Raw genomic sequence first — 16,618 nt, 5'->3', positions numbered from 1 at the left:
GGGGGAGGAGGAGGGAAAAAAGGGAAGGGAGCTGGGTGGGGATTGGGAAAGCTACAGCTTCAAGTCACGCTATAGAATTGAGACAGTTGGGTCCCACTGGAACTCCCAGTGAAGCACTAGGCCGAGGAGGCTAAAGACCAAGGTTATATGAACTTTACACTGTCAGATAATCCAGTTCAAAGATGGATTGTATATGTCAGTGTAGAAGGAGCCTCAGCGCTCTGAAATCGTGGGATCTATAGTTTCACAAGGGGCCCTTCCACACAGCCCTCTATCCCAGAATATCAAGGCAGGAACCCAGTTCAAAGCAGATATTGTGGGATTTTCTGCCTTCATATTCTGGGATATAGGGCTGTGTGGAAGGGCGTCTTGTGAAACTATAGATCCCACGATTCCAGAGCACTGAGGCCCCTTCTACACTGGCATATAAAAATCCAGACTATCTGCTTTGAACTGGATTATCTGGCAGTGTAGACACATAATGCAGTTCAAAGCAGATGAACTGGATTATTTTCTTTAATAATCTGGATTATGGAGGACCCGGAGGCGCAGTGGGTTAAAGCGCTGAGCTGCTGAGCTTGTTGATCGAAAGATTGCAGGTTTGATTCCAGGGAGCGGTGTGAGCTTCCGCTGACAGACCCAGCTCCTGCCAATTTAGCAGTTCGAAAACATGCAAATGTGAGTAGATTAATAGGTACTGCTCCGGCAGGAAGGTAATGGCACTCCATGCCGGCCACATGACCTGGCCTACGGACAAAGCCGGCTCTTCGGCTTACAAATGGAGATGAGCACCACACCCCTGAGTTGGACACGACTGGACTTCATGTCAGGGGAAAACCTTTACCTTAATCCGGATTGTATGGCTGTGTAGATGGGGCTTGAGCCATGACATTTATTTACTTATTTATCATTTCAAAAGCGGATTGAGTGTACAGTTAAAATGTATTTAAAACACAAAGTTAAAAACTTGGCATTATGCTAAATTTCCTTTGACCAGAAGCTGGTGTTGCTCTAAGAAGGTCCTCCATTGTGCATGTGGCAGGGCACAGGCTGTACTGTAGTAAGTGGTCTGTGGTTTGCTCTTCTCCACACTCACATGTTGTGGATTCCACTTTGTAGCCCCATTTCTTAAGGTTGGCTCTGCATCTCGTGGTGCCAGAGGGCAGCCTGTTCAGTGCCTTCCAAGTCGCCCAGTCTTCTGTGTGCCCAGTGGGGTGTCTCTCATTCAGTATCAGCCATAGCTTGAGGTTCCGGGTTTTAGCCTGCCACATTTGGACTCTTGCTTGCTGAGGTGTTCCTGCGAGTATCTCTGTTGAAAACTATTTCTTGATTTAAGACATTGGCGTGCTGGCTGATATCCGAACAAAGGATAGGCCAGAGATGTCAATGTCTTGGTCCTTTCATTATTGGCTGCTCCTTCTTGACAGATATCAGGTGCTTAAACGGTATAATTTCTCCAGTGGTGTGGGGCGTAGACATCCTGTGATGATGCAGCATGTCTCATTAAGAGCCACATCAACTGTTTTAACATGGTGCAATGTATTTCACACTGGGCATGCATACTCAGCAGCAGAGAAGCAAAGCACATGGGCAGATGTTTTCACTGTGTCTGGTTGTGATCCCCAGGTTGTGCCAGTCTGCTTTCATACGATGTTATTTCTAGCGCCCACTTTTTGATTGATATTCAGGCAGTGTTTCTTATAAGTCAGAGCATAATCCAGAGTGACTCCCAGGTATTTTGATGTGCTGCAATGCTCCAGTGGTGACATGAGAGAAGCCTCCTCGCAGGATCATAACACATCCAGGCATCCCATGGGCAACGTCTTCGTGGACAGCTGATTCTCTCACATCAGAAGCGACTTGGAGCATGCAACCATGATAATTGAAATAGTGTCAAACTGCATTAATCCTACAATGTAGATCAGGCATGGGCAAACTTCAGCCCTCTATGTGTTTTGAACTTCAACTCCCACAATTCCGAACAGCCTACCAGCTGTAAATATACCTATTGTCAGAGGCTGATGACTGCATCAGTGTGCTACCATTGCAGGAACTTGGATATCAAATGGTGGGCATTATATCTTGCGGCCGCCATAGTGTATATGTAGCTGCTGTTTATTAATGCTTTGGATCATAGGCTGTTTTCATACAAAGAAATGCAACATAAAAGTACTACATGAAATGATTGGCACATCAATTGTGCTTATTTGTAGGCCAAAAAGTAACTTTCCTCAAGCGCTAAAGAATGGGGAAGATTGTGGGCACAGAAGAGGTAGTAAAGTGCATGGGGTTGCTGCCTTATTTCCACGCCTAGTTTTATGATTCTAGTATCATGTGAATGTTTTTATTGTGTGCCTCCAAGCCATTTCCGCTTATGGTGACCCTCTGGTGAACTTCTTATGGGGCTTTATTGCCCAGATTTGTTCAGAAGGGGATATAGGGATTTGCCTTCGAGGGATATAGGCTTTGGCTGGGTGACCCCTCTAAACTGTTTACCCACAACACTGTTTGACTCAAGGGCAGCCCAGTTTTTAACAAAAGTGTAACTACTAGTACTGCGAAGGAGTGCCTATCTGTTTGTAAATATCAGAGTACCTTCGATACTTTGGAAACTCACATTTCAAAAGAGTTGTCTGTGTTTACCCAACAAGGAGGGCAAGGCTTTCTGCATGTGCTCAGTGTGTGTCTTTCCTGATTATGGAACGGCTAGTTCAAAGGTTAGGACCTGGCACCATTCATTATCCATGAGGGAATACTGGTCTGAAAGTTTATGTAGGTTGTATCTACACCAGGCACGGGGAAACTTGGGCCCTCGAGTTGTTAGGAATTGTGGGAGTTGAAGTCCAAAACACCTGGAGGGGCCAAGTTTCCCCATGCCTGAACCGGTGGTGCAATGGGTTAAACCCTTATGCCGGCAAGACTCAAGACCGACAGGTCGGACGTTCGAATTCAGGGAGAGCGTGGATGAGCTTCCTCTGTCAACTTCATCTCCCCTTGCGAGGACATGAGAGAAGCCTCCCACAAGGATAGCAAAACATCCGGACATCCCCTGGGCAACGTCCTTGCAGATGGCCAATTCTCTCACACCAGAAGCGTCTTGCAATTTCTCAAGTCACTCCTGACACAAAAAAAACCTGTAGAATGAATGCAATTTGACACAACCTTAACTTCTGTGGTTTGATGCTGTGGAATCCTGGGAGCTGTAGTTTGTTGAGGCACCAACTCTCTTTAGCAGTTAGGGAAAAAGGCTTTGTAAAACTACAACTCCCATGGTTCCACTGCATAGAGCCATGGCAGTGAATGGCCAAACCATATCTGTTTTAGATGCACCCATAGATAAGTCCAAAGCTTGCCTCCTGAGTTGTGGGGTGCAAGCACATCTCTACATGTGTCTGTTACTCCTCTCTGTACTTTTCTTTGATCACGGTTTAAAGTCTTGGCCCTTTCAAAGGCTTAGGTACTCCACATTTTAGATCAGGGCTCCTCGAACTAAGGTCCGTGGGTCAGATGCAGCCCTCCAAGATAATATATCCACCCCCTGCCCTAAAATTTAGACAAAGTGTTGCCCTAAGTCTGAAATGATTTGAAGACACACAACAATTCTAATTACTGTATCTTGACGATCTCCATCAGCCAAAGCAGGCCCACACTTCCTACTGAAATACTAGTAAGTTTATGTTGGTTAAATTTTTTCTTCATTTTAAATGTTGTACTGTTGTTTTGGGGTTTGTTAGCACTACAAATAATATATGTGCAGTGTGTATAGAAATTTGTGTTGGTTTTTTCAAACTATAGTATGGTCCCCCAACAGTCTGAGTGACTTTGAACCGGCCCTTGGCTTTAAAGGTTTGAGGACCTCTGTTTTAGAGTTGCCTTTCTTTATTTGTTCAGGACCAAACTTAAAAGTATCAGCTACAATGATCTTGAATGTGTTCTCCATCCACCAGCAAGTTCAAACAGTGAGATGAGCCATCTGCGTCAGTTGAGAAACTCTTCCCGCAGAAACCATGAAAAGCTGATCTTAATCCTTTTTGTTTTCACTGAATTCCAACAGCTGGGGATTGTGATCACTTAAGAGTTATTCAATTTAGAACAGGGTCCTGTGTTTAATCTGCTCTTCTCTTATACTCTTAGGAAGGGGATGAGTGGAGCACTGTTGGAGAACAAGCCAGTTCTGGATGCTGATTTTTTTTTTCTGCTTCTCACAGTAAAGTATTCAATGAAAAGAGAAGTCTAAGAAGAAGAACCAAAGCAAACAAAATATAGCTGTTTTGGACTTGTGGAACAGGGTATGTGAGTGGTTCAAATCAGAATTACTGGATCCTCAAGCTTGGAAGGAAGAGAACAAAAAGGCAGAATACATGATACAATACATCTATGTGTACACAGTGTTTTGCATAGTTATAAAAGGGCAGTAACCTTTTCCTTACTGTCTTCTGTTCAAACTGAGATATGGTTCAGATGAAGGAGGCTTTTTTTATAGCCAGGGAAAGGAGGCAGGAAACTAGCTGGAGACGGGGTTGGGCTGTTCCTGGTCTTTGCGTGTGAAATCTTCCTACGGCATCCAAGCTGTGATTCAACAGCTCCAAGTTACAACATTTGCAGTAATGAAAACATATGAGCAGTGAAAATAGGATGACTCAGAGCACAAGAACCATGGGAAAGCCCTGATTTCCATATTCCTGTTGGTTAAGTGTGGGTGTCTACAATAGCTTTGTTCATCCTAGTAAAGTAAATTTCGTGTGCCTGTATTATTTTTGTTGTTTCTCTGCTTTCAAAAAAAGTTTACATTTCTTTGTTTTCATTTTCAGTGTTTTACCCATGAATGATTTAATTACATCAAATTACAGTCAGCCCGCCATATCCATGAGTTCTGCATCTCTAGATTCAACCAACTACGGCTTGAAAATATTTTTTAAAAATCCCCAAAGTTGACTTTTATTTTGTCATGCACTGAGCACTATGCTAAAGCGTAGGCATACCCTGCTGTAGCAACCCACCATTTCACAGACCCTTAGCCTTACTCTAGCCTTTTTTGACTTGCTTGCCAATGCCATTTGATATCAGAAACACCATGTATAACAATGAGGCTTAATGTATTGTCAAAGGTTTTCATGGCCGGAATCACTGGGTTTTGCCTGCATCTGTGGCAAGCATCCTCAGAGGTTGTGAGGTATCAGTCCTTGAATCAAACACAGCAAAAATCAAATGAACAAAAACATGAGCAGTACATGCTGGAAGTGTGGTAAGGAGCCAGGAACTTCCTTCCACATGTAGTGGATCTGCTCTAAAGCAAGGCATTTTTGAATATTGATATAAAATCAACTGCAAAAAACATTTCAAAACTGCAATCCAATTAGGCCCTGAACTATTCTTATTAGAAATACTAAATGAATAAGTCAAATTGATGCCAAAACATTACAATATGTTTTAATTGGAGCAAGAAAGTTATACGCACAGCATTGGGAAAAGACAAACACCAACAGTGGAAGAGTGGATTATAAAAACATTTGAAACGGCAAAAATGGACAGATTGTGGGGGGGATTCAGAGTGACTACAAAAAGGACTGGGAAGCATTTTTGAACTTTATTTAAACAGACACACAACTTTTGATCAAGGCCTCCAAATGGAGAAGGGATAATTCTATATTAGAAATGTATATGAACAACATTTAGCCAGAGGGTTCAACGTAGTATTGTCATCTTGGAAAATACTTGTTATATATTATTAAAGTACTAATGTCTCCTACCCAGAAAATGGGAAACCAATAGAGAAGATGGGGGCGGGACAATTGTAGCACTGTATTACATTTTACAGTGAACAAAATATTTAATCCCTGCCATACAGTTGTGGTAAAAAATAAATAAAAATGGGGGAGAAAAAACAAACACAGCAGATATCACTGTATCCCCAAATCGCAGTGTGATGATACTCTTTCACTGAGTTCATGGACAGATATTTCAGTTCTTGAGGCTTCATCAAAGTGGATGCTAAAACTGTGGAGGTGGCAGCAGCAGCACAAATAACATAGGTGTATATTGTTCCACATGATACAACCTTTCATCCTCTTCACATAATATCAGGTAGTTCAATTGAATTGACAGTTTGCTAGTTAGCTGGAAATAGAACCAAATGAGTATGTTAATAAACAATGTTTTCAAAAATGTTTTTGTACATTCGTTCAGTCCTTTCTGACTCTTCGTGATCTCATGGACCAGGCCACGCCAGAGCTCCCTGTCGGCCATAACCTCCCCCAGCTCCTTCAGAGTCAAGCCAGTCACTTCAAATGCCATCCATCCATCTTGCCCTTGGTCGGCCCCTCTTCCCTTTTCCTTCCATTTTCCCCAGCATAATTGTCTTCTCTAAGCTTTCCTGTCTCCTCATGATGTGGCCAAACTACTTCAACTTTGTCTCTAATATCCTTCCCTCCAATAAGCAGTTGGGCTTTATTTCCTTAAGTATCGACTGGTTAGATCTTCTTGCTGTCCAAGGCACTCTCAGAACTTTTCTCCAGCACCACAGTTTAAAAGCATCTATCTTCCTTCGCTCAGCCTTCCCTATGGTCCAGCTCTCACAGCTGTAGGTGACTATGGGGAATACCATTGCTTTAACTATGCGGCTCTTCATTACCAGTGTGATGTCTCCTGATTTCCTGGCTGCAGTCTGCGTCTGCAGTAATATTTGCACCTAGAAATGCAAAGTCTGACACTGCCTCCACATTTTCTCCCTCTATTTCCCAGTTGTCAATCAATCTTGTTGCCATAATCTTGTTTTTTTATGTTTATCTGCAACCCAGCTTTTGTGCTTTTTTCTTTCACCTTGATTAGAAGGCTCCTCAGCTCCTCCTCGCCAGCCATCAAAGTGGTATCATCTCCATATCTAAGGTTGTTAATGTTTCTTCCAGCAATTTTCACCCCATCCTTGCATTCGTCAAGCCTTGCACATCGCATGATGTGTTCTGCATACAAGTTGAATTGGTTGGGTGAGAGTATACAACCCTGCCATATGCAGAATAGCAGAACATAAATGATTGTGTCTCTCTCCTGGTAGTTAGCCTTGAGTATATACTGCTGTTTCTCTGATTAACCCAGCCATGTCTTGTATTCCATTTCCATAACACAAATTACCACATTGCTGGCAAGTAAGGCAAGCATTATCCATCGCCTTTTCTCCTTATTTTGTTTCAGACATGGTTTCGTACTGGAGAACTCAAAGCAGTTTGCAGACATTGTGATATTTCAGTTGATCCACACTCGCTGAATGTGGTCTGTGTTAATTCTCTTTTCTAAAGAAGAAACATGGTTGCCCACAGTTTTACCATGAAAGAGATCACACAACACATGCATATATCCTGCAATGTTCCTATCCTGTCCAAATCCATATAAAATGGCAAGGAACTAATGTTGCAGACCTCTTTGAAAATATCATTCCATCTCAAGAACGATGGCTATCAAAAATCTTAGACATCATGAATATGGACAAATTAACCCAATGTGTGAGCATAAAACAGAATATGAAAATATCTAAAACAGACTGGACACCAATAAAGAATTTAATAATGCAAGAAAACCTGAAATGGCTAATAGACATAAGATAAATTTAAACATCAAATACTCTTAAGAGAGACTACAAAAAGGAGCCTGCCAAAACAATGTGAGAGTCTAAACGATTGAAGAAAGAAAGATACGCCCAAAGTGAAGAAGATTGGAAGTCACACTATATTCTTCTCTACAATCCCCCCTTTCCCCCCTCACCACCTCTTCCAAATTACCCCTGCAATCAATCCCATTTTACCCTAGCTTGATATCCCTCGATATCTCTTTTTTTAACCACCCTATTTCCCTACTTTCCTATACCACAGATATGTTCACCCTCTTTTTATTGTTACATGAAAACCTTAATAAAATATGTATATATTTAAAAAGAAAATATCATACAAAATCTTATTAGCAAAACAAAACATCAATATCACTACATGGCAGCAGATGGTAAGAGGAAAATGCTCAAATATTTTCTTTTACTAGCTATAGTGCAATTCATTAATAGGTTGCAGATACATAGAGCTCTTATTCACGCAGAACTCATTTTTCAGCCAAGCCTCATTTATACTTGATGGGCTGCAATGATCAAAAGCTGCCCTATTTGGGGCAGATAAGTGGCATCATCTTGCTTTATGTCTGTACCCTTAGATAAGGAGGCATTACGTATAAGCAGCACCCTTGTTCCTAGGAAGCCTAAGTTGCTGCAAGAGGCGAACAATGTAAAAAAATAAGTTCAATAAATGTGAAATTAGAGACTGTCCTAGATCTTCAGCTGTACACTGAAAAGTAGTGCTTTTATCTAACATATCTTTAGGTTCAGCTTCATCATAATTTGAGCAGGATTATGAAACACGAAACCTATGTGTGTGGTTACCAAGAGACCTTTGCACAATACTAGATCCAGGGCAGCAAATCAGTCAGATCTTTGACTGAAAGTCCTCTGTTTCTCTATTTGACTCCAACTCCTTAGCTTGTAGCAAAATGGTAGCCCAATTGTAGCAAAATGGTAGCCCAAGACATCATATCATCACTATGTATTCCTCTGGCTACTTAGGTTGATGGAATATGGAATATATTTCTTTGATTAAATTTCTGAACCGGAAAACATTCTTACATTCTTATTAAAGTAAATGGTCAACAAGCTAGGCATGTTATATATATATAGGGAGAGAGAAGCCTAACTCAAAGTAAGTACAAATCTGCTGACTCTGATTCCACCCAAAATTGCTTCTAACCCTTCAGCTTTGATTAATTGGCCTTTATTTTGATGGGAGATCCTTTCCTCGTCCTCGTTATTGTTTTGTATTCTACAGTTAAATGAGTTTCTCCCCACATTGCCTAGCTCTTCCCACTCTCCAGTATTGTGAAGGCTGACTATTTCTGGAGTTTTTGTGATCAGTCTTGCTTTTTCCTGCACCTGAATATGTCAAGCTCCAAGTTCAGAAGGACTTGCTGGCAGTCTTGGAAGTGAATCCCATTAGTTAAATGGAAAGAGTTAGACATATCTCTGGAAGGTGAAACTGCTGTATGTGGTAACGTGTAGGTTTAACATTCTTTCACCAAAGGCAATTAGAATTGCTTAACTAGCTGCATAGTGCAGATTATGCATCAGGCTACAACTATGGCCCTATTTTCATGCCCTGTTGCTTTCTCGCCAACATTAGGATAACTGCGGTTGGCTATATATTGCTAATGCAGTTTCAGGATGCAGTTTAACTGCATTGAACTGGATTATATAAAGCTACACTGCCATATAATCCAGTTCAATGTATTTAAACTGCATTCTTCGGGTTCATCCAGACAGGCCCATATCCTGGGACCTGTCTCGATTTTTACAGGAAGCATTCAAACAAAGCCTCTGGTAAAAATGAATTAATTTGGAATAAATAAAGTTTTTCCAACTTAATTTGATACCCTATTGGATCCCTGAAAGGCCAGGGTCTAATGGGGTATTGGGCCTGTGGGGACTCACTTCCAAGTAGTCCTGGGACTACCTAGGGGTGAGCCCCCATTGTCATTGTCCAGGATGGCGCCCACTCCCTCCCCCAAGTTCCAAATTTACCCCTAAAAATAAGTAAAACATGCTTGGCCGCCATAACGTTTCTCCTCATGCAGCACAAGATTGGGGGGGGGGGAAGAGGGATGTTCCTCTCCCCCCCCCCCCCCGGTCTCCTGGCGCATCATTTCCTCATGCCACAAAGACATGAGGAGGAACATTATGGAGGCTAGGTAAGTTTTACTTAATTTTTAGGGGTAATTTGATGGGCTTCGGGAAGGCTGCATTGGGATAGCATGTAACTACCTCCACCCCACACCCCCAGGAAAGTCTTTTTGGAGGGGGAGAGGGGATGGAAATCTGTGCCAAAGTGATTTTTGGCAATGTCTCGAAGCGCCTTGAAACTGCATTATATGGCAGTTTGGATCCAGCCTTAGTTGTTTCATTTTTTTTAACTGCTGAATCACTGACCGACTTGAAGAACTATTTCATAATATGTGGGTTATTTAAACCACTCGAGTAAATAGCATTTGACCTTAAAATGGGATTGTTGATAAGAAATCTGTAACATGCTTGCCAACTGTAGAACTAGGCTAGAGATCATAGTATGAAAACAGCATTATTTCTTATGTTTAACTACTCCTTGATGCCTAAAAGATGCCCTAATCTCTCATTAAAATAATGGGTTTAACCACACCCTTACTGTGCTTGTTCTATAAACAGAATCTTGGAGCAGTGGCTTTTCTACCACACACAGAAAAATCAGTTTTTATTCTGTTGTGATTCTCTACAGTCTGCCCCTTTTGAAAGTTTGGAATGAGTTATCAACAGTCTCTCTGTGTGTGTGCGTGCACACACACATATTATTCAGGGTGTGTGCATCTATGGTGCCTTCAAGTCGCCTGCCAACTTATAATGACCCCATGAATTTCATAGGGGCCTTTTTAGGAAAGGAATACCCAGAGGTGGTTTGACATTCCCTTATTCTGGCATATAGTTTACAACACCTGCCATCTGTTGGTAATCTCCCATCTAAGAACTAACCAGGGCCCATCTAAGAACTAACTAATCTGATGCCAGCAGTCACTGTCTTGTTTTCTCAGACTGATTTGCATATTCAGGACACCCTCAGTAGCATTTGTAAGCTCTTGAGGTGCTCCTGGGGGAAAATAGACCTTGACATATGCGAGTTGTAGTTACTGGGATGTATAGTTCACCTACAATCAACGAGCATTCTGAACTCCACCAATGATGGAATTGAACCAAATATGGCACACAGAACTCCCACGACGAACAGAAAATACATATCAGTGATTGGTTGGGGGGGGGGGGGCAAAATACTGTTTGCTTACCATTGAAAATTACCTAGGGCCACCTCTGTACACACCCATGTGGGTCTCTTCCAACTCTCTGATTCTAACTAGGTGCTTACAAGCAGAGCGTGAAGCCAACAGCCCTTCTATGTTTGTTTGCATCATTTGGTATGCTGAGGTGTTGCTTTCCTTTCGGATAAAATGTGTTGTTCATGTCTATGCCAGATGGGCCCTTAGGGTATCTTGAAATCAATTGAAATAATACAGTATAATGCTCAACATGCATAGCCAGTATCTTGAGATATTTAAAAGCTGAACTAAATGCAGTGTCAGAAGGAGATTTTCATGCTAATCTTGCAATCTTAGAAATGCATGATGGAGGAGCCATGATCATGATACTGCTACAGGTGCAAAACAGTCATTAGAAAAACCCTTATTAAATCTCTCAGCGCCTTGTGTGATTCCATAAAGAGCATTAGAGGTGTGATGCAGTAGTGCTTCTGAGCAGAATCGACCGCTTTTCCAGTCACATGCCTCCCGAAATGTCAAGTGATTTGGTTGCTTCAAATGTCTATCTGCTGTACATTTTGAAAGGATTTAGCCATTTTAACTATTGCTGGAGCAGAAACCAGGCTAGGCTTCTGATGAGGTTGTCTCAGTTGCCGATCTTCCTGTGTTCACTGATGAATGAAAGGAAGATAGTAGTTACTGCTACAGAGTTCATGACAAGACAGATTCTTTTAAACTGAGAAATCTCTTAAGGGTGAATTAATACAGAAAGAAGAAATATTTACATAGGCTGTATAGGATCTCCATGTATTACTCTGGTATTCAGGAATCGGTTTAAAATAAATCTAGATCTGCTGGTAGATTTCTGGATTAATTTCAGTTGAGTGGAAAAAAAATTGGGAAAATTCCCCCAACCAAATTTTGCTTTTGAAATGAAGAACTTCGGGTAACAAGGACTGGATGTTTGTTTATTATAGAAAGGTTGCAAATTCCGTTCAGTTCAGTGTACTAAAAACAAATTCATGAGTTGAGAATTTTATTTTATTAAGGACCGGGCTATGGTGCAACTAGTTAGTAGAAAAGAAAAATGGGTTCCCCTGACACTGTGGAGACCAAAATCCACTGATTGTGGCAATATGAAAACATGCAGTGTGAAAGACAGTTGCATTTGTCAAGTAGGAAATTTAGGTACTGCTTTATGCGGGGAGGCTGATTTAATGAATTTATGACACCATAAAACCTTCCAGCAGCATGGAGGAAGTACTCCATCAAGGACTCGATGTCACAAGTGGACGGAGAAGTGGCAGCTCCCCCGTGGCTGGAATCGAGCATACCCTCATCAACCCGGAAAGCTGGAATGTTAAATTACTTCTGTGTCTGTCTATATATGTTGTATGTCTAATGGCACTGAATGTTTGCCATGTAAATGTGCATTGTAATCTGCCCTGAGTCCCCTGTGGGGTGAGAAGGGCGGAATATAAATATTGTAAGTAAGTATGTATGTAAGTAAGTAAATAAATAAACTTCAGGAGGAAGGACAACATGCACCTGAAAAAGACTGACCAGGAAGTAATTGTTCCATGTACCAAAGCATTTCACAATGTAATTTTTGTGGTAACACAATGTAACATGGTTTTTGTTCCTGGGTTATAAATGTAATTTCCTAATTGGTTGTAGCCTAAAATCTTGGTTTTTGCGCTCTGCACCAAAGATTAAAAATGGCATATGAAAGGTTAAAAATGGCACATCGAAAAGTTAGAAACAACAATCCTGTTGCTGGCCCATTATCGAATAGTAAATCAGTACTTATAGAAAAAGTACTAATTAGATGAGTCTACTCTAATTGAGACTACAAGGAAAATCTACTTTGGTCCTTGTAGTACAAGATGTGTATCCAATATTTTGTTAACTATTCTTCAAGCCTTCTAATATTGTTTGTTCTTTTATAAGATTTAAAAGACATCACGGCATTATAAACTATGTCTTGGCATAGGAAAAAGTGTTCATTTTGATAGGTCTTTTGTGCTGAGAACTGAAGCTTCCTTCCCCGAGTCTACAATTGTAGGATTCAATTATGGGCGCGCTTGCTTGAAAATAGGTCCACTAAACCTGATGGGGCTTAATGTTGTCAATATATCTGAATGCTTCCTTTGATTTTGCCAATGGCAATTGCCTCTTCAATGAGTCACTGACTTTAGTGATATGACAGAGTCATATAAATGACTGATTAAGCCAATGTGTTTACCTGCAATAGCTTACCTATGCAATAATTAGGGGTCTAGCAGATTATTGCATTGAGGTTCTGACTACATTTTGCATTTGTGAGTGGCTTGGCCTGCTCTGTTTCAGCTCTTATGACATATAATTATCCTGAGTCTGAATTACAGTGCCTTAGATGGGGCACAGAGAGGGTTATCTATGTAATTATAGCTCTTTTCGTAAGGGACAAAATTTAAGAAATTCCTCATTAATTGAACACTGCTAATGGCATAATTACAAAACAATCCCTAGTATCTGATCCCAAAGCAAATTTTACAAAATGTCTGAATTAGTTTATTTGGTTTTGCAACCTAGTATTAATTATTATGTCATATCAATTATTTTCCCAAAATATGTGTCAGCGTGAAACTGGAATCTATTTCTCTCCCCGCCCCCAACTCATGTTTACATAACTGGGAGCAGAAGGGGAATATTCATTCTCATCTGGGCTGAACTATCCACAGCCATTGGGATGCAGCAGCTGATCAACTTACAAATCCAGTTAAATCATAGACTGTTCCAATTTTAACAAATATAAACTTATTAGTATTTCAATGGGAAGCGTGGGCCTTCTTTTGGCTGATGAGATAGAATTGTTGTTGTTGTTGTTGTGTGCTTTCAAGTCGGTTCAGACTTAGGTTGACCCTGAGCGAGGGCCAGGTAAATGACCTTGGAGGGTTATATCCGGCCCTCAGGCCTTAGTTTGAGGACCCCTGATTTAAGGCTATGTTCCATACCTCCCTATTCCATGCATCCGGTGTAAGATTAGTTACTATTTTCCAATTCCTTGAAATTAAAATTCTTGCCACTGTGAGTAAAATAATCACCATTATTTCTTTTCCATTTCTAAATTCAACTTTGTGGTGTCCATTAGTAATGCTAACCTAGTGTGACTATGTGTTTGTAAAATGTTCACTGTTTTGTGTTTTGTTTACACTGTAAGTTGTTAATGTATATAAATAAAATCTTTAATTTAAAAAGAGGAAAAAATTCAGACTCAGGGAGAGGATCACAGTTTGGTGGCCAATATTGTTTATTGAGCCATATCTGCCCCCAAGAAAGTATAATTAAAGAACTAATTAATATGGAAAGGGAACAAAGGATTTTAAGCACCTTGAATTATTCAAATATTTTAACTGCAGTGAATTTGAATGACATGCTTAATTTAATGAAAATGATTCCTCAATCTAGTTTGACTACAAGGAATTTTAGGAATGATCACAATGCATGTTTAGTGAATTTAAAATGTCTGTGGCGAGCAGGCAAAAAAGTCTGATGAGCAGGAGGTTTCTCAGCCGCAATAGTTAATAGAAACCTAATCAAAATTGTACAGAGAAATCAAGAAAATGTACAGGGAAATCAAAGCATGTTTTTTTAAGGAAAGAAGAATAGATTCAGCTGAGATGGTTCCATGAGGCTTGAATCCTGTCCATTAAAGCATGAGTGACAATTTCTATGTTTGCCAGGGCTGCCATTTTATGGGTTCAGAAGATGTTACTGCTGCTCAAATGGTTCAAAGAGTCTTCAGTATGTGGCTGATGCAGGATATGATGTGGCTGATGCAGGATATGATGCGGTAGCATTTGCAATAGTGTCTGTGACCGCGACTATAGTTGGTGGAAGATCCCTTTGGCCAACATGCTGGAAAGCTGTCCAAAGGGCAAGAGTCAATTTGGTAAACTCTTTCTTCAAGGAAAAGTTATTATTTAGGGAGAAAAAAATTAAAGAAAGTTTTCGTGGAAGAAGAAGAGAACAAATAGACTCTATCTACAATTCAAAAACATAGCATAAAATTGGATATACTTTAACAGAGAAGGCTACTTTTTTGTTTTGAGAAAGATGGATTTCTCAAAAAGGAAAGGACTCCAGAAATTTCAAACAATAATGTTTCAAGGAAAAATTTCATTGTAGACAACTGGGTCAGCAACTAAAAACGGTGGCAATACTCGCGAGAGAAATACATGTAAGAGGAAGATTTTACTTTGGTAATTTTTCGGAAGCCATAATAATAAACAAATGTTAAACTTCAAATAGTCCAACTGGGGTACAAAATCATTTTCACAAAATGACAGAAAGGAAGATATCTTCCATCACAAATGTGGACAGGTGGTGCCTTGTCTATGCTTTAGCGTGAAATAGACAATGATGTAAGACCTAATATATTGTAAAAAGGCTGGTTGCTGATCTGTTGTTTGTTCTGGTATTATTTATTTATTTATTTGGGATATTTGAACCTCACCCTTCTCAACCCCTTGCGGTGGGGTGGGGGTGGGGGGGACTCAGGGCGGCTTCCAGCCAGCAACAATTTGATGCCTCCATGTACACATAATAAAATATAAAACAGAAACAATTTGTTCATTCGTTCAGTCGTCTCCGACTCTTCGTGACCTCATGGACCAGCCTACGCCAGAGCTCCCTGTCGGCCGTTACCACCCCCAGCTCCCTCAAGGTCAGTCCAGTCACTTCAAGGATGCCATCCATCCATCTTGCCCTTGGTCGGCCCCTCTTCCTTTTGCCTTCCACTTTCCCCAGCATAATTGTCTTCTCTAGGCTTTCCTGTCTCCTCATGATGTGGCCAAAGTACTTCAGCTTTGTCTCTAGTATCTTTCCCTCCAGTGAGCAGCCGGGCTTTATTTCCTGGAGGATGGACTGGTTGGATCTTCTTGCAGTCCAAGGCACTCTCAGCACTTTCCTCCAACACCACAGCTCAAAAGCATCGCTCTTCCTTCGCTCAGCCTTCCCTAAGGTCCAGCTCTCACATCCGTAGGTGACTACAGGGAATACCATGGCTTTGACTAGGCGGATTTTTGTTGCCAGTCTGATGTCTCTACTCTTCACTATTTTATCGAGATTGGACATTGCTCTCCTCCCAAGAAGTAAGCGTCTTCTGATTTCCTGGCTACAGAAACAATAATTATATATAATTAAAAACATTAAGTCAATACAATTAAAAAGTACTAAAATATACCAGTCTGGTGGCCATTATCTAGCCAAATTTTGGAGTTGGAGACTCCCCTCAAACTTGTCCATGGCAATTGTCATCATTGTCACTATCATAGTTCGCATAGGTACCAAAAGGCCTGATCCCACATCCACGTTTTTAAATTCTTTCTAAAAGAGAAGAGGGATGAAGATAATCTAATTTTCCCGGGAAGAAACTTCTTCCACAAGATGTGTGACATCAAAGATAAATTCAGTCAAAGATTAGAGGAGGCTATATGACTGAGAGAGAGAAATGATAGATGAAATACACTGAAGAACTCTGTAAAAGAGATGAATGGATGAGTTTCATTCATAGAAGAACCTTTTGTTAATGAAACCACAGTTTTAGAAAAAAGCTGCTCTCTAAGCATTTGGGAGAAATTTGTGTTGTTTATTCATTTAGTTGCTTCTGACTCTTCGTGACCTCATGGACCAGCCCATGCCAGTAGGCCCTGTCAGTGGTCGCCACCCCCAGCACCAGGCCCGTAGCCAGGATTTTGATTTGGGGGGGGGGGGG

General features: G+C 40.9%; 1 long non-coding RNA gene across 1 annotated transcript; it reads left to right on the top strand.

Moving 5' to 3' along the window:
• Positions 1–405: 405 nt before the first annotated feature.
• Positions 406–4,751, top strand: LOC137096042 (uncharacterized). The gene is made up of 2 exons (XR_010909161.1): positions 406–678; positions 4,135–4,751. It is a non-coding gene; the product is annotated as an uncharacterized lncRNA (long non-coding RNA).
• The last annotated feature ends 11,867 nt before the right edge of the window (positions 4,752–16,618 follow it).

The sequence above is a fragment of the Anolis sagrei genome, chromosome 2 (genome assembly GCF_037176765.1).
Source record: "Anolis sagrei isolate rAnoSag1 chromosome 2, rAnoSag1.mat, whole genome shotgun sequence".
In the NCBI taxonomy this organism is placed as follows: Eukaryota; Metazoa; Chordata; class Lepidosauria; order Squamata; family Dactyloidae; genus Anolis; species Anolis sagrei.
This window is presented reverse-complemented; position numbering and strand designations above follow the sequence as displayed.